We start from the raw sequence: 20,266 nt of genomic DNA, 5'->3' as shown, positions 1-20,266 counted from the left end.
CTGTGGAGCAGAGGAACGGCAGGACTGGGAAGGCTGCAGTAGCCCCCTGCCCTGCCGGCAGCACCGCGAGTAGCCCGGCTCCCCTCGCTTCCACCAGGGCCACTGATGAACAACACAGCCTTTCCAAAACAGGCTGATAAAACATTACTGCTGTCACTTCATCTCTGCTTATGGATTAGGAAGTCTTTATTTTAACAGATCTTTTCTTCCTACTCTATACTTTGTTCCAATTATAAATTATTTTAACAGCAGTTTTCTTTCTTGTTTTTCCCCCCTCAAAGCACAATTAGAGAATAATTGTTTTCAAATAATAACCACTACTTTTCCATTTAATTCTTTTTTAACACTAGTGGCGTCTCCCAGCTGACTCGCTCGGCATTAGATGAGGGTTTAGAAGCACTACAGAACAGAGAAACAGCTGTTTCTTTGAGCATTATGAGTTTTATTAATCCCTTCTTGCCTATAAAATGTAATCATCCCCTTTATTTCTAGAGGTACTACATACAGTTTCCAAATAATTGACAATCAGAAACAAAAGGTTTCTAACCTTTTTATAGCAAACCCTTTTATAGCATAATATATACACGACCCTGCAGGGTGACATGCTTCTGGTTCTATTTGGCTAGCTAATAAATAAAGCAGGATACACAACCAAAGCAAACACTTCAGAAAGCTCAGTTTTAGTAAAAGCTCTTTTGATTAACATCTCAGTGACGGATATTATCCACAGTGAACAGGAAGATGTTCACAGATATGGAAAAACAACTTTCCCAATAGGAAAGCTGGTTTATGCTATCACTGAGGTTTACTCAGGGCTGCAGTTCCACCTACTGAACTGCTCCCCTGTTCCCAGCTGAAGCCTGTTCTCAGTCTTCACCGGCCATCCCCTCATTTCCTTCTCCCTCTTAATACTGCAGATCCTTCTGAAGCAAATGTAGCATCTCTGAACCAGTCTACAGTCTCCAAATGAGCTCTGGGTGTGCATACACAGAGTTTTTTCATCACTTACTCATTTTATAGGCATCCAATGCAATATTCATATTTCCACTTGCCATCTGAATAAGGTATTAGATTCTGTGTTTGTGCTGGGAGAAAGTCAAAGCATACAGTGGGAGAGGGAATGTGCATGTGCCGTATGGGGCAGAAAGCACTTAGAGGGGAGAACAGGGAAGCTCCTGATTGAAAAGTAACTTCGGCATCAGTGGAGGTGAAGCTGAAGCTTTGCTGTGCTATTTCTACATTAAAAAAAAAAAAAAAAAGAGGAAAAAAAGAGAGAGAGAAGTTGCTGGGGATCACTTTTGCTTGAATCGAGCCCTCCTGCAGCAGCACCTCATATAGGGGCACAGAAATGAACTGTTTATTCTCTCCTAAACAGGAATGAGCCCCTGCTTGCCTACCGAATCCTGCCCCAATTTTTGCTGAGCTCGGATGCTGCTCCGCAAGGGGAAGCTCTGCGGGGCTGGCCCGGAGCAGGAGCGCCCTGAAGATCTCACCAGCTCGCTGCTGTGCTTTCTAAGCATCCTCCTTACCGCACAAGTCCGGAAGCAAAAAGCTTAAAGCTCACTGCAACGGATCATGAAAATAAAATTTTCCTAAGGGCAGCAGCCTTTCCTATCAGTAAACAGCTACAGCCTGTGACTTGCAGCAGGTCGGAACAAGTTTCATAAAGGAAAGGTTTCCTCAATTACAAAGAAATACCTCTTGTTATTCTAGGCAAGTTCCCTCCATTGCTGATGCTCTGACCTCAAACTAAAGCTTTCCTGAATAAAGAAAAAGGCCTCTGTTTATTTACAAGACTTCAAGAGACAAAAGGATCTTTTAGGACTAAGTTGAGGCAATGGTGATGAATATATCAGGGGTGTTATCTATTTTTTTGGGGGGGCAGTTATCCTTTTTGAACATAAATTTAGCCTCTATTTCTGTTGCATTCTGATGGGCCAAAGCAGGAATAAATTCTTAATTAATTAAGGTTTGATATAATATTTAATTAGCCTATAATTTAACAAGTAAATAGCAACAATTTAAAAAAAAAAATTTCCACCCTCTGCTGATTTTTAAACAAACTAAAGAAGCAGACCTGCTAAAAAATGAACAAAATGAATAAGCAAATTGGAAATAGCTCATTACTAAGAATAGATGCTCCTATCTGTCTCATTTTTATATTTGTACATTTTACATGTAATCTTTATCGCATTATTAGAAAAATGCGGAAAAGGTGCATATTGTTTTGTGGGGAAAACATGATATGAAAATGCAGATGATTTTTACAGAAACTCAATTAAATATAAATCAAAAAGTTGCTGCAAGAAAATCTCTATTCCACAACACTAGAGCCTTCGACAAAGCACAAAAAAATCCCTACCAGAACTGAATTTAATATCTTTATACATATTCATGTCTTATGGTATTAGTTTTAGTCTTAGCTTCATGCTGCCAACATTGTCAAAGCTCCTGTTGTAGCCAGCCAGAAAGTCAGATAGCGCGTGAATGTGTACATCACCTAATAATGCGCTGTGACAAAGAGCAGATCTGAGGATTTGAAGAACCAAGGAAATGAACACAGAGTTCAGCTTTGGTCCTGGTAACATAAGTAGATGGTAAATATACATTTCTAGGTATTTAAATGTAAATAGATTTTTAAAACCCTTCCTTAGTTCTGGACATGAGACGTACATCACTGCTGTAGTAACATCACTCGGTGCATCTAACATGGTTTGGACTCCTGCCTCAGACCCGCTCTGCCAACCACTCCCTGTATCAGGACAGAAGGGCTCACCTGCAGCATAACCCCCTGCACACACAAACCAGGGGAACTGGGAGCAGTGGCCGGACAGGAGCATCAGAGCCATCTCCTGCCTCGGGTTCCCACCTTGGCGGTACCTTAGGTTCATTTTTCTGGCAAGCTCAACTTTTCCTTCTAATAGAGTAGGGAACAAATTGAAAAAAAAAAAAAAAAAAAAAAAAAGGAAGTATCTTCAAGCTCCACACTAAAATTCACTCAGTCCCCAGAACCCCCCCCAGTATCTTTGGTTTCCAGTGTTCGCCTACCCAGGGTACGCTGGAGGTGCAGCCTCCCGTGGGGCTGGTGCCTGCGCAGACCCCAGACCCTAGCCCAGCCTTGGGAGCCTCACCCCAAAGCAGCCCTCCCTGCTCCACAGCTCCCTCGCTCACCAAAAAGCAATGCAGCCATTTCAAAAGGGATAAAACACCCCGATAAACCCACACCTTCATAGCACTGCCTTAGGTTTTGCTAATTTGGGAATCAATTTCAGAAGTCTTAGGCTTTTAAATAAAACAGCCCATCGGCGGGGCGCTGTTATTTTACACATTTAACTTTAACCCCAAGAGCACGTCCCTTAAAAACAGAAGCCTGCGAGGAACAGACGAATAGTAAGTGCAGCCTGGATCAAATGCTCTTCTAATTTATACAAAAACTCAACACAGAGAGCAAAGGAAGATACAACCATGATCAGAATTGCTAATTTGTGGCTCACTGTCAGGGCGCAGTCTAATATCCAAATATTTAGAAACTAATGACATACCGCCAAGTGCCCCCACACATGACATCTCTTCAGACTGCACCACCTGCCAGCCATGGGGGCATGCAGGCGGAGGCAACACTGCTCCTTCCTCGCTCCTTCCCGGAAGGCTGCAGCTGCTCCTAGGCTTTTATCAGGAGCTTGCAGAGCTTGGGAGGGCTCGCTGGTGACAAACACTGATCTTCTAACAATGTCATCAAAGACCTCCCTTATTTGTTAATTTTTGCACTGAATAATTCAGTTCACGGTCACCTAGGGCAGCTTATTACGAGTGGAAAGTAATTTTTAAACATGCAAGTGACTTCTTTACAAAAATAAACCATGTAGTGCAATCCACGTCTAAAGCATTTCAAAAGCAAACGACATGCTGCTCATGGCAATAGTCCTTTCTTTAGCCATTGCTCCAAGATCCAGAGAAGAAAACAGTTATCCTTAGAAACTACTTTGAAACTAGAGCATTTGTACCGTGCACGAATGGTTTACCTGTCTGTTGTTCTAGAACTTAATTACAGCACCAACTGAAGGTGCGTGTTTATGATATTCTTTTAGTTCATCCCACAGTGGATTTAAACGAACATTGAACCAAGTCAGCAAATACTAGAAACAAGCCTTAACTGAGGAATGAAATTAAAGCAGTACCCGCATCAGCCAGTGGATTAGTGCGCTGTTCAAGGGATCAGCCTTCCATTTTGGCTAAGTTCAGGCTAAGCAGCGCAATGTAATTTTTTGCCTTGTTGGACAGCGTGGTACCGTACTTCTGGGCTTGGTAAGGCTCTCCATGAAATCAGCAGGCATTCGGGAATTATGTCTGTATCTGCCATCGGTGTTTGAGCAGAGAAGGAAGGCTGAGATAAAGGCCACAGACAGACTCAAGCCCAGTTTCGCAGACTCGTAACGAACGCCAAACTGAAGCACAAGGACTTCACTGACACTAACAGATGTTGGTTAAGAAAAATCATGAAGTTCCTATAGCAAGCACTTGTCAGAACTGCCAGCCAAACTAATACTTGGAAGCCTCTCAGCTGCTCTTCCATGGGCTGTTCAGGGCGATGGCTGCAGCCACGGGGTGGTTTCGGCTTTGTATGTGATGCTGTGGAAAGAACCACACCATCCCACCAGCAGCCCCGTAGTCCTGCCTGAGCTCTGCGCCTTTACCTGCTCCCTAAGAACCTGGGATGATCCTGATTGAAATTAAAATCCTCCTCAAACCCAAGAATCCTGAAGTGTTTCATCCAAAAGATACACACCACACCAAGCACAGGTTAAATAAAAGACTATATATAATATAAAGTACGTAAAGGTGGTTGCTTTTGTTTCTTCTTTCTTTTTTTTCTCCACTGCTTCTTCAAAAGCTTTTGAGAGTTTCCCCTCCACTCCGTCTCTAGAACATCCTACATTTCTGACTCTTCCCCTGTGCAGCCCCCCTGACAACACGTCCCTCCTGTCACTCAGCAGTCACATATTTAATAAGCGTCTTGCCATCTCTTTCTTCTCGGCTCTGGCAAAACTCAGTAGCTTCATAACAGCTAACAAGGTGCCCTAGTTTGTGGTTCTTGTGTTTATGCCCACTGAACGCAGCTTTTCTAGGTGACCATTTCAGCCCAGATCCCCTAACAACGTGTCTTCAAGCTACCACCGACAGGCAGCTCTCCGTTAACACGCAGGGCCCACAACATATTCATTAACAAAACCAACCAGCCAACCAAGAGACTATTTGCATAAACTTGTTAAGGAGAATAAGTGAATTAAATGCTTAGCTGGATTGAGGCCTCAGAGTATGGTTCTGATTTCAAATTTACACACTTACAAATCAGAAATAACTGCCAACATCAGCTGAACAATGCTGAAGTAAAAGCTACACAAGCAAAACCCAAATTAATCTCAAGGCAGAGTCTGATCTTAGTTCATTTATTTAGTTTTTAATTAGAAGGCAGGTGGAAATGAAAAATATCTAACAATTGTGCAACTGCTTCCATTTCAGAAAAGAAGGGAATGGGCAGATATAAATGCAGATGTGGTTTTCCTGAAAGAAGCATGGCATTTATGAGCCACGTCCATAAAAATGAAGACAGGTAAAAACTGTTTCTTTCAGAAGCAGCATAGGAACTTACCAAGGAACAACATAATAATGATACAGTGCTGAAAGAAAACAACAAATGACAGAGGTTTAATAAAAACCACTGTAATGATGGGATTAAAAAAGGTGCTGGCAGATCTTGTACAGACCCATTAAGAGAGAACTGAGTACAGTGGTAGGCTTACAATTTACAGAAAACATTTTAGCAAACACTTTTTATTAAGGTCAGAATTCTTTGGAGGAACAAGTTGAGACGAGAAAGGTCACACCACAACAGTGGTTTGAATTTGTAAAGGTGTTAGAGTCATTGTAATGAGGGATTGGATTTTTACATTTTGGAAGTCATTTGACAAAATTTCACATCTACCTTTTACCTTCATGAAGCAGAGCCAATACCATCAGAGAATAGCTGCAGATTAATAGGAAAAAAAAAACACTTTATGAAGGCCAGCATGAATCTCATTCAGAATCACCACCATTTAAAAATAATTCATATTCAAGGTAAAGCAAAATGACCAGCTTTACATGAGATCATTAGAAGTAACACAAAGAAAGACAAATAGCTATAGAAAAACACAGCAGCAACATTGCCAGAAAGTAGGCTAGGAAGCTCTTTGAAGAGCATAATGCGTATTATAGGCCATTAAAGATATATGCCAATCAATTACTTCTGTTTGGAGGGCATGGTACCAGTTGGGAAGGTCTAAAATTCTAAGTCAGCTTTGTCATGCTGGGTTTTCAATGAGAATGCTCCGTGGGATGCAGAGGGGTGCGGGAAGTTGAGCAAACAGAAAGCCGGGCTCACAGTAGGCAGTGTGGCTAAAAGCCGCCCTGTTTAAAGCAGTACAGACAGCAATAGCTCTCTGACACCTCTAACTTGACAGTAGTGCAATTCAAGAGAGAATTCCTAGGAAAGCCAAACAAATTACAGGGAGAGATGGTTCACCCCAACTTCTGCTAGCTTCACCTTACGTGATTCTCAGGAGAAATCCCTGTGGCCAGCTCGACCGACCACTCTCCTAGGAGATGTAACAGACTTTTAGGACACCATTTAGTGCTTAATGGATCATCCACTTAACAACCTCAATGAGGACTGTCTCCAACTCCCATGCAGCTAAATTGATATCCAATGTCAACCAGTCAGAGCTCGGTGGTAACAAACTGATACTAGAACAGTTTGCATTTATTTTTGCTATAATATGATAATTAAATACCTTTTGTTACAGCCCTGGCCTGTAGGCAGAGCGTGCCCAAATTCAGAGGCTCAGCACAAGAGCTCAGACTTGTCAGACAGACAGTGCTTAAAAGCACACCGCTAAGGCACCCCCGGACCTTAAACCATTGATTCGAGACAAGATGTTGAACAAATGTTGCTGAAGGTGCCAGAGTGGTTCCTCTGCAGTTATAACAAATGTTTTATCCATGTTAAGATGTTAAACAAAGGAAGGATACAACCTTCTTACAGAATTCTTCTGTAAATTTATTTAAATTCTTAGAGCTCAGGTTATAAAAGTCAACGATTTTTAGGTTTATATTGATATGACTATTATTTTGCTCTGAAAAAGTGCTGTTTAGGTTTTAAAAAAAAGTAAAGCTAAAAGCATGACATAAAACTCTTCTCTTTATGAAATACGTAATTCAAGTACAGTCTCTACACACAGATATTCAGCAGCTTCAGTTTCTCACAGTGACCCACAAAAATAGCGATCAGTAGTGGATCATGACAGCTCCACTGAACTTCGGGTTTAGACCAGGTTACTGTAAGACTACTGATTTTTCTAAGCTACTTGAAATCTACAGACTGCACAGGTCCCCTTGCACTGATACCGTTGAAATCTTCCTGTGTTGTCCTGTACCACAGCACAGCTCCCACCTGTGTTTCAGGACTTCCTGCTTTGATTTGTAACTCGAGGAAATCCAGAAAGACAGCTCTGATTTATATGTTCTTACTCTGAATGCATGTAGGGCTAAGCGATCATTTGGGGCTTATTAAGACTCATTTATTTTAACTTACAGGCTCATGCCACATACGCCTTACTTCTGCAGCACTTGTAAGACGAAGCTGATGCCACTCGCGTGCCTGGGGTTCAGAAGTTCGGATGGCAGCAAATAATGCCGTGATTAAGCAGTGACTGCTCTCAGGATGACTGCCTTTATAACGTATCTTTGCTGTATCTTTCATTCTGGCTTTCCAGCATAGCCACTGTAGCAACCTACAGTCCCTCAGAATCACTCCTACATGCGCAGTAAGAGGGTGAGAGATCTAAATGAGTCTGCAGAGGCATCAGGGAGCCTCAATTAAGGCCAAACAACTTGCACCACTTCACCTATCACCTCTGATGTTGGTACTGAATGCTTGTAGCTCTCTTCTCAGTGGGCTCTCTCGTTTGTCTTATATTGTCCTCTTTGAGAAACTCTCCCCCACCCTTTGAAGGTAACTGAGATCCATCTTATTCATCTGTTCTTTGCACCTCATTGCAGAAAATGATGCTTGAGATAAGAGAGCTGGATAATGATCACAAATGGCTTCCAAAAGCCTCTTTGGTGTTAAAATAAATTATTTTAAGGTACTTTCTCTTCTGCCTACCGGGTTTTAAAACTTCCCATGGTAGATATAATGTGTAGGACTGCAAATTCTTGTTTCATAGCTTCCTTGACAGCTTTTTAAAGCATCAGAGCTATTCAGTGCTGCTACAAATCTTTATCAAGTAGATCAGGAATCACTAAAAATAATGCAGGAACACACACCTACCTCACCTGCTGCACATATAAACACCCCCTGCACTACTGGTTAAACAGTGACTAGGGGGTAAGTTTGGCAGATACTGAACTAATGTTACTAATTAAGATCATGACGTTTTATGCTTTTTCAAATTATATCTGCCAGCAACGTGCTGCTTGTTTGCCTTTTGGGGCATAAAAAGTCTTTGGGATTCTGAGTGCTTGAAATATGTACAACCACAAAGACTCGCCTTTTTTTTTTTTATCTTCTTCTTTTGTATTAACTTGCCATGTTCTGGTTTGTATTTACCCAGACGTTGTCCCGCTTAAGGAACCTCAGTTGTTTTTTTTTCTGCCTGCTTAACCCTCCTCTCTTTAGTCCTTTGTCTGTAGAACCAGAGTGTACCAAAATCGTATCTCTAGGGAAGGGCATCTCCACTGAACAGAACATGTTCTGGGGTCAAGATTTAAATATCTCATGTTATTGATTTGCCATTTATAGGTTAGAGGTAAGGTTCCTGACAAGTTTGGGCCACTTACCGTCAGCCTTGAACCACTTTGGCTGAAGTTTGTACACTTTCATCCTGCCCAACACATTTTATTTTATTTTTTTTTTTAGAATTTCTACTAAACCATTCAGTTGCTTCCAGGAAGCAGACAACACAAAATTGTGGCCATACTACAAATAAATGAATAAATAAATAAATAAATTGGAGGGATGTTCCTTTTGCTGCTTTTGAAAACAATACAAAGCTCTTGTTTCCGTTTGGCTGACCCAGAGCTGTGAGAGTGCTTGGTTAGCACAGCCGAGGATGAAGCTGTTAGCTTGGCAAAGGCATTTCTGAGCACACTGGGGTGAGCATCACTTCTCTGCAATTGCTCTTTCCAGTTCAGCAGGAGAGGACAAGAGAGACGGTGGAAAGAAACAGCTTGAGATGAAGAAGCAGGCAATGGGGATGCTGAGTCAGGGTTTGGAAAAACCAGCAACAAAAACCCCAGAGGATGGGGGGGTTAGTGAAGAACATTAAAGTGCCTGGAAAATATTTTGTTCTAATTTCAAGGTCTAGACTGCATTTTAAATAAAAGAGGAGGATATTTCAAAATGTGAAGGTGTAAGCAACAATGTCCAAAGATGTTGTGCTGAAGTAAAATAAATTTTGCTGCTGCCATGTTTTGCAGTAAGATTTCATCAAAATTGATCCAATTTTGTGAGACACTTTGTTGTCCCTCGATCTCCCAAAAAATGCTTCAGCCAAGAGTTGGTGCCATGCACTAACTATGCTCTCATTATCTGAAGTGCTGCACATGCTGACCTAAATAACTAGGTGTTTTCTTCTCTTATTGCAACTCTTCCACTTTGGCTGGGGAAAGATTTCAACATCTAATATGTAACAAATCTCCTATTTCACATCAATGAGGATTCATTAAGGTGAGGCCCCAGTGCTACATGCTTTATCTGAACCTACAGTAATTACTACAGCAAGTTTGCTGGTCTTCACTTATCTTGTTTGCTAACATATCTATCGATAGTGAAACAAACAACAGTCAACCTTCCTAATGAACACAATCAATCACAGTACACACACGCCACGACCAAGGCCAAAATGTTAAGATATCCTGCAGTCCTACAGAAAAGAAGCCCCCACCAGGAGCAGAGCAGAAATATTGGAGGAAAACAACAAAGCAAAACAAATATCAAATCGAAACCAACAACTGTGGATTGTTTTCCAAAATAAAAGGGCTGCTGTCTTTGTGACAGCTTACTGAGCCATGTGCTTTAGGCAGAAAGCCAGGATGAAAGAGGGAGCGGGGAAATTGAGCTCTCTTAATGCTGCCTGCAGTAAGCATCCTTCTCTGAGCACAGGAAAGACCTTTCATTTCTCCCTGTCATTTTCCTGTTCAATAGCTAAAGATATATTAGTGAAGTATCTGAATTCATCTGAACAGCACACTGTGCCATGGTGGAGAGCTGAGAACCTGTGCCACACGGTGCTCTCTCCTTTCTTACCCTAATCCTACATGCCTTTCCAAAGTGTCTGCGGCTTGTTTCTGTCAACATTTGAGTACCTGAGATACTCAGAACCCCTTTCTGACCCAAGTACATGTCTTATGTTCTCACATGTCATAGATCAGGTATGTAGAGATTGAAGTTGAACACAGGCTGAAATTTCATCCTGGTAAAACAAACTAGTGGACAGCCTGTGCCCTCCCCTGACCTCTCTAAACAGGCACTAACTCCCGGAGGCTAAGCAGGGCAGTGGCACAGAGTTGGTTCTCTGCTTCAACATGCTTTTCCTTCCAGGTGGGGAAGAGTAAGAATCTACTCTCCCCGCTGCAACCTGCAGGCTCCTCAGAGGGAATGCCTGGCTTGCTGGGCCACCCACACCTGTACCAGTCCGATAGCATGTTGCAGAGCCCAGTTCATTTCCATCCCTATTGCTCCAAATTCAGTTTCCTTCCGCAGAATATCTTGCACTTCAAAGCTCAGAGTAATTCCTCCTCTCCTCAAGTGCCCTTAATTAAGTACTGTTAGTTATATTTATAAATTCAGACAAGGAGCCCAGTGCACTTCTTACAATGTTAATCTCAGTGGCCTGAACAAGGAACTTCCTTCCTTTCATCTTCGGGGCCATTCCTCTACGCAGAGCTCTGCTGGTGGCCATTGGCACAGATGATCACACGTGCTGCAGTCCCACCAGAGGAGGTGGCACCACACTTACCTGAGCACGGAAGGGGATTTGGAGGTAGCCAGACACGCTTCCAGCACCTCCCTGCAGAAAGTCCTTTTGCGAGACAGATCAATGTCTGGAGACAACAAGGATGTAGCCAGAGCTAATCTGAATCATGTGCAGGCAGGAGGCTTTGCAGAGGAAAGACATGCCAAGTACCGGGCTTTATGTCACCACGATCATAATATGAAATTGTCTATTGACTCTGTGTTGTTCTGCTCCATAAAATATTAATGTATCATAGAAGGAGTGGAATAAGACTTCTGTCTTTATGGACATGATATTCAGAGTGAAGTACTGGCACAAGGGCTGCAGCTTAGGGCATTATTCCGTCCCTGCGTACAGCCTAGCGCATTTACTAAAATGAGATAGCATCAATGAATCTTAAAAGCTTACCATACCCATTTAATTTAGTCAGCCCTAAAACATTAAATATAATTAAACAATGAAAAATATATTGTCTTGAGACTAGCCAGGAAATTCTCAGCAAAGGCTGAAATTTTCAGCTGTCACTACAAACTTGATGCCATTCAATAGCAAAAGTGAATAACTGTGATATTCTACATTTAGGCTGAAGAGTTTAGTCATTTCTTTTCCTATTAAACTGCTTTTATTGGTTTTGCTCAAGGTCATAACTTCATTTAAACAAAGCTTTTAACATTCACGTTGCTGGAATTTCAGACAAGGGAAAGAAATAAAGCACGTGCATGCATATATACACACATGTAGATATGCTTATTCATACATGCACATAAAAAATTAAAATGCATACATACAAACTATATGAGGTGATAAATATAATGGATGCACACATTTGCAAATACGTGCATTCTGCATCCTCATTGCACAGTTTTGTGACAAGCTTCCTTTGGAAAGGAAAACTAGCAATGACGGGTAGAAACAAATAGCTTTTGTTCACTTCCCCTGCACACGTTTTTCTTAAGATTGTAGCCAGTTTTATTAACATCAGCATTACTGCAAGACTTAGAAATCCCAGCCAAGGTCAGTGACAATGGGCAAACATAACTCTGCAGAAGGGATTTTATCCCTCAGAAGAGGTGTTTATTGCACCTAGGCCTGTACTTGGGTGACCTGGGTTTGACTCTTCCATCCCCAGTCCAGCACTACCATCTCGTCTGTGCCAGCCTCTGAAGGACAATAACGACTCAGTGCACTGACAGGATAGCCTGATGGTTCCTTCTGCCCTTAAAGTTTCATATGCCAATAAAATCTAAGGTATTACTGGTGTTGTGTTGGTGCCTAGAAACCTGAGCCAGTGATGAGTCCCACTGTGCTAGGATCTGCTCACACAATCGCTTTGTATCTGAACCCTTAGGAGTTTATAACCTCCGTAAACGTTCTTGGTACCAGCCACCCCACGAGGTCAAAGCAGTCTGATGGAAATCGAGCTCATTTCACGCAATTTCCTCATGCCAGATGAAACCCACTTGTAGCAGTGGGGCAGCAGAAGAAAATTTTGCAAGGAAGTACAAGCTGTGCTCTGCATCCCAAATAACACCCATTGCAAACACTTTTGACTACTTATTTTTATCACAAGATAGCTTTTAAAATCCACTCCTGCCTGATTTGTGCTACTTCAAGAATGTTCCTGGATTCACCAAACAGATCTCACTGCTATCAAACACCTTAGCTTCACTTTGGTCCCAGCTACAAAACCCACGTTTTCCCTAGTATACTTCTCTGTAATAAATATTACTCCGTAATTACTGAGGGACTCGTAAAAGGGAATTGGCATCCTAGTGACAGAATATTTGCACTCCTTACAGATTTGTGGCTTTAATATTGAAAAGATGCATCTCGCCTTATAAAATACTCCCTGGGCTGCTGGCTTCCTTCAGCCGCAGACTGAGCGCACGCATCGTGGTTTGAAGAGCAGTCACAAGATAGCACCCAGCAGCATCCCCTATACAAACAGCATCACTGGCCAAACAGACAAAGGAGGATTTACAGGGACACGTTCCTGAGAGCCTGCTGTTGAAATGTGTCAGCAAATCATCCCTGTGCTTATCGAGATTTGGCAGGAATGCTGAGATTCAAACTGAATTTTATTGTAAAGGTTCACAACTTCAATGTACGGGCGTAGCAATACACTAGAAATGATCATGACTGAATCGCTAGGAAATCAGCTCACATTTATCAAGGGAATCCATGCTGAGACTTTCACACCTTGATCAAGAAGGAAAATTTATGACTTTTTTCTGTGAGAAACCACTAGAAGAAAATCCCTGTCTACCCAAACATGCACACCAAAGACAGCAACTTTTTATTAAAAGGTGTCTATCAGCCTCTAAGTACAAATTTGTGCACGTAAGCTTAAACATAAGATCAGTCAAAACATTACACCAACATCAGGACTACTTCAGCATGTTGTGGATTCAAACACAAAGAACTGGAAAATACACACCATCAGTTAAGGCCCCTACCACTCTGTAACAGACATTTCTCATTCTTTCTAAAGACCTGACTGTGTATAGCCCTGCCCTGCCTTCTGCACAGCCGAGAAGAGGCTCTTCAGGCCCAGCTTGAGTCCCAACGTGGACTCTCTCTGGGCAGTCCCAGCTCCGAGCACCTAGCCCAGAGAACACCCCTCATTCTCCTGCCTTGGTGCTGGCCCCCAACCCCGAAGATTCACTCAGAGGGAATCCTACACAGGTTCCCAGCCTCTAAGAGTTTTATAGACCAATAAACAACAACTTAAACTCTTTCTAAAAAATTAACAGGCAGCCTGAGGATAGCCTACAATGCGATAGTGTGATGTGTAGGGTGTGAAGCACCCGTTAACAAGCAGCTGAACTACACACCAGAGGCTTACTCCACAGGCAAGTAGCTAGGAAAAAAAGAAAAAAACTCCTCTTTCTGACTTTCCAGGGTCTCTGATCATGTCTCCAACTTACTCTGCATTCACAGGAGAGCATCTGGATGAAGTGTATGGTCTCAGCAATAAAGGTGAGGGACAAATTTAAAGATGGCGATACTATTGGCAAAGAGAGATTAAAAAGAAAAGCCTCTACCTCTCATAAAAAAAAGTAGCAAAGCTTTTCCGAGAAGAGATTGCCAAACCTCATCAAATCTACTTTTCAATTATACTGAATAGAGCTTCTATTAATATAAAAATGAAAGCCTCCACATCGTATGTTACAGCTAATTATATTGTCTGTGGCCTTCAAAGGAAACGCACGTGTCCATATTCGTGTGCGTAAAGAAGATTCAGTTCCTTTCTTTATACCCAGTTAATGACCAAACCTTAAATCATCAGCATCTTACTGGTATAGAATAATATACTGTTCTAATATAATATATATAGAAGATATCCTGTTATAATAGAATAGCTTATTGTTCTTCTGTTATTAGCTGAACAAGAGTCGTTTCTGTTCAAAATAAATGAGGAGAAAAACTCCATACCAAAACCAATACAAAAGACTGCTTAAACTACTGTGAATTTGACAAGATCTGTTGCGATCCATGGGGAAGGCGCTGGCCATCCCCGGCAGCACTGCCTGGCACTGCGCACCCTTACCTGGGACACCAGGCACCGTACAAGATGCGCTGCCCCAGGGGCCCACCAAGTCAAGGAGCAGCCTACCTGACTCGCTCAGTAGCAGGAAGGCTTATTTCGCTTCTTCTCCGCAATGAAGCTACAAAGGGATCTCTAATCCACTTCTGATATTCTCTCAAATGGTACTCAATGATGTCTAGACATTTCTGAGAAGCAGATGGTGCCACTCACTGCGCAACAAGCACAGCGCAGAAGAGCAGGTGATGAAGTTAAAAGGAAAGCCCTGCGCTGTGGCTGGGGACTTAGTTCTTAATGCATCCAATCTTGGGTGATTTAATGAATATTTCGTCTTTTTCTTTTTGGAGTCTCCTGGGGAAATTCAGCACCTCACAAGGTAAGTCGTCAGTACTGGAACAATCTGTGTGACTGCCTCCCCGACTGCAATTACAATAAAATTTTAATATTGTGCTGAACGACTTAAGTACCACATACACGCAGTAAAAAAGGGTATCATGGATTGAAATGAAGAATAAGGTCTTCATTTTTTCCTAACCTAAATGTAAAAACCTGTTAATGAAAAGGACTGGGAGGTGATCATATAGGCCTTTGTAAGACGTCTGCAGCCGGCTTGTGACTGTGCATGAATTGAAGATTTGATTTGTTGAAAAGGACATAAAACCGGCATAGCTGACTACTTCAAATTGCTATGCAAAACTGTCTGGAGATCATCAGGCTTCTTCAAAGTTTATATTTGCTTCGTCTTGGCTTTATTTTATAAGCTTCTAACATACTTCATAATAAAAGCCAGTATCATTAGAGACAAAAGATTTAGAACTCATGTTGAATGTGAAGGGATTAGCCATAATTATTTTCTTACATTTAATATGTAAATTTTGGTGCCAGCTATCTGGTACCAGTGTAAAAGAAAGTCTCCTGACTGATGATTCATACTGACTTGGAAGAGCGCATTTAGTAAGAAACGACAAGGACTCCTGTTCCACACAGCTGGGTAGGTTCCTCTCCTGCCATGCTACTACATTTCCAAACCAACCTCCACAATTCCCCTTCCACTTCCCAAGTCTTCAGACCCCCCCAGGACCGCTCTGAACCAGGGTAAGAACTTCCAGTGCTAAGTGCTTAGTGCTCCTCCTACATGTGTTACTGGGAGCTCTTTAGCCCCTTCTGTGTGGACAAGAGAAGGAGGCATGTGAAGCGTGATGTGCCCGAACACTCGTTAGCCACCAGAGTCTGTTATTAATTCAGTGGAGCTTATTTCGCTGCGGATGAACCTTGAGAGCAGCATTGCTGCTGAAACATCCATCAAAGGCACATGCACTTGCACAGCTGAGGCCGAAGCTTGCCCATTATTTTGGAAGTAAATGCATTTTGGTTGAACTTTTCACTGTTATCAATGCTCCGCTTTCCCGTCCCCTACATCACACCAAATTAACATTCAATCAGCATCTCTCAAAGAGCGTGACAAAAACACATGGATGGGCTTGATTACAATTCAGATAAAGTCTGACTGATAGGTTCAACATCATAGATCAATAAGATCCAGAAAGACAGACAGAAATGGATCACACACAAACGAGCATACACATATTATTTCCTCTTCTCTCTTTCATTTCCTACTGTACCTTTTTATACCTTCCTCTAACTTTTGTTTCTGGCTGCACCTGACCTTTTCAACTGACATTTGAACAGGTACATACTCCCAAATAAAACTCCATTTGCCATAAAGAGATAGTGTATGAAATAGTGTGCAAATACTACTATTATTTTTACTACAAAACAAAATGGGGGGGGGAAACAATGGTGTTAAGAGCTGGGAAAAAAATGGAAAGTGTCTAAAAAGTCCATCAGTCCAACAGAGAAGAAGATCAGTGGAAGAAAAGCTGTTGTTTTACTCTCCTTTGCATGTGGGGAACTGATGGAAGAGTATCAAGAGTCAAAAAAGAAGAAGTCTTGAAACAAGTACATCAACTAAAATATTATGAATGAGCTCAAGTAGAACTTGTGCTCGGTATGTCACTGAATAAAAAACAAAAGCCATCCCTGGCACTGGGCTATTACCTGTAGGCACTTTTGCCCTAAATAACTTGGGCACAGTCATGCAGGAAAACATCGCCACACTCATGATTTACGTCTTGCCCTAGAGGGTGTCAGTTCAGTATAGATTTACCTTCCTGGTGTAGGTACAAGCTTACAAAAGACAACCTTTGCAGACTTGACCAGCAGAAAGGAACAGGAAAAACTCAGCAAAGACACAGCACTGAGGCAATCACCGATTATGGCCAGTTTCGCTGTGTGAAGGAGTACCTATGTTTTCTTTCTCTGTCTCATAAAAGTCAGACCTGTCCTGGCTTTTTATGAGCTCAGTATAACACAACCCAACACTACGCAGCAGTGACTGTGGTGTAGAACCTGCCTTTCCTTTTTCATTTCATACATCATTTCAAACTCACTGCAATAAGCCCACAAAGCCAGCAGAGGCTTTAAAAAGTTAATGAGAAAGATGTAAGAAAAATGTATTATTGTTTGTTTCAGAGAGACCTGCAATGTTGGTGGTTATATACTCAGAGACACTATGTCAGTTCCACACTGAGGGGTTTTATTGCATTGCTCTGGCAAGCAACCCAATGTATCATTAATGACCAAATCTTTGTGTCCTTTTGTGCTGCTTTTGGTAATAGCAATGCCTGAATAAGGGGTTCAAGCCTGGCTCTAGTTTAGATTTTCCAGCACAAACTAGGATGAAGGCAAGACAAAAGCTATAATAAATTTTTTTGTTGTTTCAAATAAAGCTTTACATATTGCATCAAGTCCTGGTCTCATGGCATTTCTAGGGTTCTAGCTTCATCAAATCAAGCACAAACGCACAAAGATTATGAATGATACAGAAATGATAACCAAGGATGCAATAGCCTTCCAAAAGAAACCATCTCTACGGAACTGGGAAACAATTTTTCATTTGCCTAAATCAGCATGCCTGTACTCAGAAACTGTGCCTGTACTCTGAAAACTGTACTGAAACTACCTTTACCGCTGATGCAAACTGGTCCTAATGAAAAAAAAAATATTTTATCTCCACAGATTCAGTCAACCATATAAAAACTGTTATTGAAATAAATGGTAATAGTGGGTTCTGGACACCACAGGTAAGTATTCTGTACCATACCACTCTTTTAGTTCTTTTCCTACTCAAAGTCCAAAACCAAGAGGCTTCAGTTTAAATACCCGTACCTTTCCTTAAATATTTTAATATCTTTTAAACTGCGCATTACCCACAACTATATTCTTTTTCTTAAAGAAATACATGATATCTTTCAATGTAGAAGTGTTGGATTCTTCAATTAACATACAGAAAGCTTGGTTAAGGAAAGTGAGCAGTACCCAGGACAGCGTATACAAAGCTTCTGGCAGGAACTGTACATCTTATTTCTGAACATTAAAACACACTCAGTTCTTTGGCTTTCAGACAGGGACCTGACTCAAGCGTAAAACTGAAGTACTATAAAATAAATAAATTCACATCTTGCAGATGTAGTACGATCGCTATGAAATGTATTTGATGAAAATATGTAACTAAAGATGCAGAAAACCTTTGTTTCTGATTAGTCACTGATAGTCCTATTAAACATGTATTGTACCTAAAATAGCTCAATCTGAAATAAACTCTATTACTTAAGCAAAACCAGAACTTCTAGCACCATCAAATGTAACTCTTCCATTGTCAGGAAAATAAGATTCATGAATACCAGAAGAAAGGCCTGCTTCAGAGACTTCCAAGCACAAACTTGGTGTTCAGGGTACTCTTATTCATTTCTACCACTTTATTTTTTTATTGTGGAGTGTTTATTCCTCTTCCCTTTTCATCAAAAATGAATAATGGGCTGTTCCTGCTCCTACTGATTGCATTGACAGAAATCTTTGTGTTGTGTGTCACACCTCACTGATGCAGGCTTGATTCATACAAATAACCACAGACAAAATACCAGTTTTCCAAATGCTACAAGAAAAATATTTCTCATTTGTGGAAGAACACAGTTAAAAATGAACTTTGTAGCATTGGTCAAAAAGAATGACTAGATGAAGAGGAACAGCTGCTTAGTTTGCTGTGAAGTCCAGTGAATGGACTCACTTTTGTTTAAAAATACATAACATTTAGTTTAAATTATTTCTAAAGAACAAGATTCCTGAACAATACTTAAACTTAGAATCTGAAAAGAAGTAAAGGAACACATGCACACACAAGTCTATATGCCTGTGCTGCAAGTGTCCAGGAGGGAGCTCTGACTCCGAGTTCATTTGGGGGCTTCTCTGCCCCATTCTGACAGCTCTGGAGCTGGACCAGACTAACTGTGATTTTCCATCCATGGCTATGCCACAAATATCATGGAAGCAGAAGATACTATTTCGGAACCATTGCCTTGTTTTATCCAGATGGGAGATGACATCCCCGACTTATGCCTACGCCCCCAGCCACATTCCACAAGAGAACAAATGCGGGTACCACCAGCCTCCCTCTGCGTGAAGGACAGAGAAATACCCGTGCCAGGGCACCTCTACATACGAGGACCCTGATGACACGACCTGGGCTGGGACTCTGCATGCAAAGAATGTTTTTTGTGAGGTGCAACAGGCTGGCACCTCAGTTCTTTTGGAGTTGTGCTGCATCTCTGCTCAGAGCCGTGCTGCATCTCCCCACGCCCGGCGGTTGTCAGGACAACCCCTGCTCATCGAACGCGAAGCACTGAGAGCTCATAATGCCTTGAACAGATGCACCAGCACCTTCCTTTTTGCTTTAACACCACCAGTTTCCTCTTCTTACTTCCTTTTCTAATTTATACTTAATCTAAGGAAGGTAAAATACATGAGATTTGTCTTTTAAATCCAGCTTTGTTTCCTTTCAACCCTTCCCTCCTCCCCCAGCACATGTTATAAGCCTACTTCAGGACCAATGGGAGATGCAGGACTGAAGATTTTGCAGATGTGTAAAGAACTTATGATCTTGTAACACATGCACAAATTCACTGAAATAAAATCATCGAGTTCGCCAACCAAAATGCTCTTAAATGGCAAATATATTTAACTTTTTCCTGTGCTCTTACTAGCCTATGGAGCTGCTCATGTGCGTGAACTACGGGTGCATTTGCGTATGTGTTTTGCAGGACTATTGCCTACTTTACAGTGACTTATTCCTTTTCTGTGTTGCATCTTCTATTTTCATTATGCCTCAATTAATACACTGAAATATGCTGAGCAGTTTCACATGAAATATGTTTCTCATTTTAATCATTTTAGCATCAAAGGTTTGAGGCTGGCGTTTTCTAGATTGGTGCATAGGGTGTTTATTAATTTGTCTGCGATGCCTTCTCTCATTAGCATTTAATGGAATTTCAAGCAACCCCAGCAGCTAGCAGATAAGAATGTGTTTAAAAAATAAATTATCAGTGTATTAAACAATCAGAGTCTCTATTGTTTCTGAATAACCTGGAGTGCTTGTTTCATCTCCAGATTAAAAAGTTGATACATTCCGAGTCCTGATGCACCAGGCTGAGAAAGAACCATTTCTATTTGAATTTAGTCCGCTTGAAAAGCAGCAACCTAACAACCCCGAGATCTGGATCCTCTAATATTCCATTCTTTACAAAGAACACGTCCAAAACAAATGCCACGG

At 41.5% G+C, this 20,266-nt stretch overlaps 1 protein-coding gene across 3 annotated transcripts in view; it reads right to left on the bottom strand.

Moving 5' to 3' along the window:
• The window catches only part of TOM1L1 (target of myb1 like 1 membrane trafficking protein), a 229,915-nt gene that overhangs the window by 110,712 nt on the left and 98,937 nt on the right, over positions 1-20,266 (bottom strand). Inside the window, exon 1 of one of the 3 annotated variants that reach the window (XM_040577767.1) lies at positions 3,543-3,601. The exons of the other annotated variants lie outside the window; for them this stretch is intronic. The gene's annotated coding sequence lies outside the window, so the exon portion shown is untranslated. Of the gene's footprint in view, positions 1-3,542; positions 3,602-20,266 lie in introns of those variants that run through there. 3 annotated transcript variants of the gene reach the window in all.

The sequence above is a fragment of the Cygnus olor genome, chromosome 18 (assembly GCF_009769625.2).
Source record: "Cygnus olor isolate bCygOlo1 chromosome 18, bCygOlo1.pri.v2, whole genome shotgun sequence".
NCBI classification, from domain to species: domain Eukaryota; kingdom Metazoa; phylum Chordata; class Aves; order Anseriformes; family Anatidae; genus Cygnus; species Cygnus olor.
The sequence above is the reverse complement of the archived record's forward strand: the minus strand, read 5'-3'. Positions and strand labels throughout refer to the sequence as shown.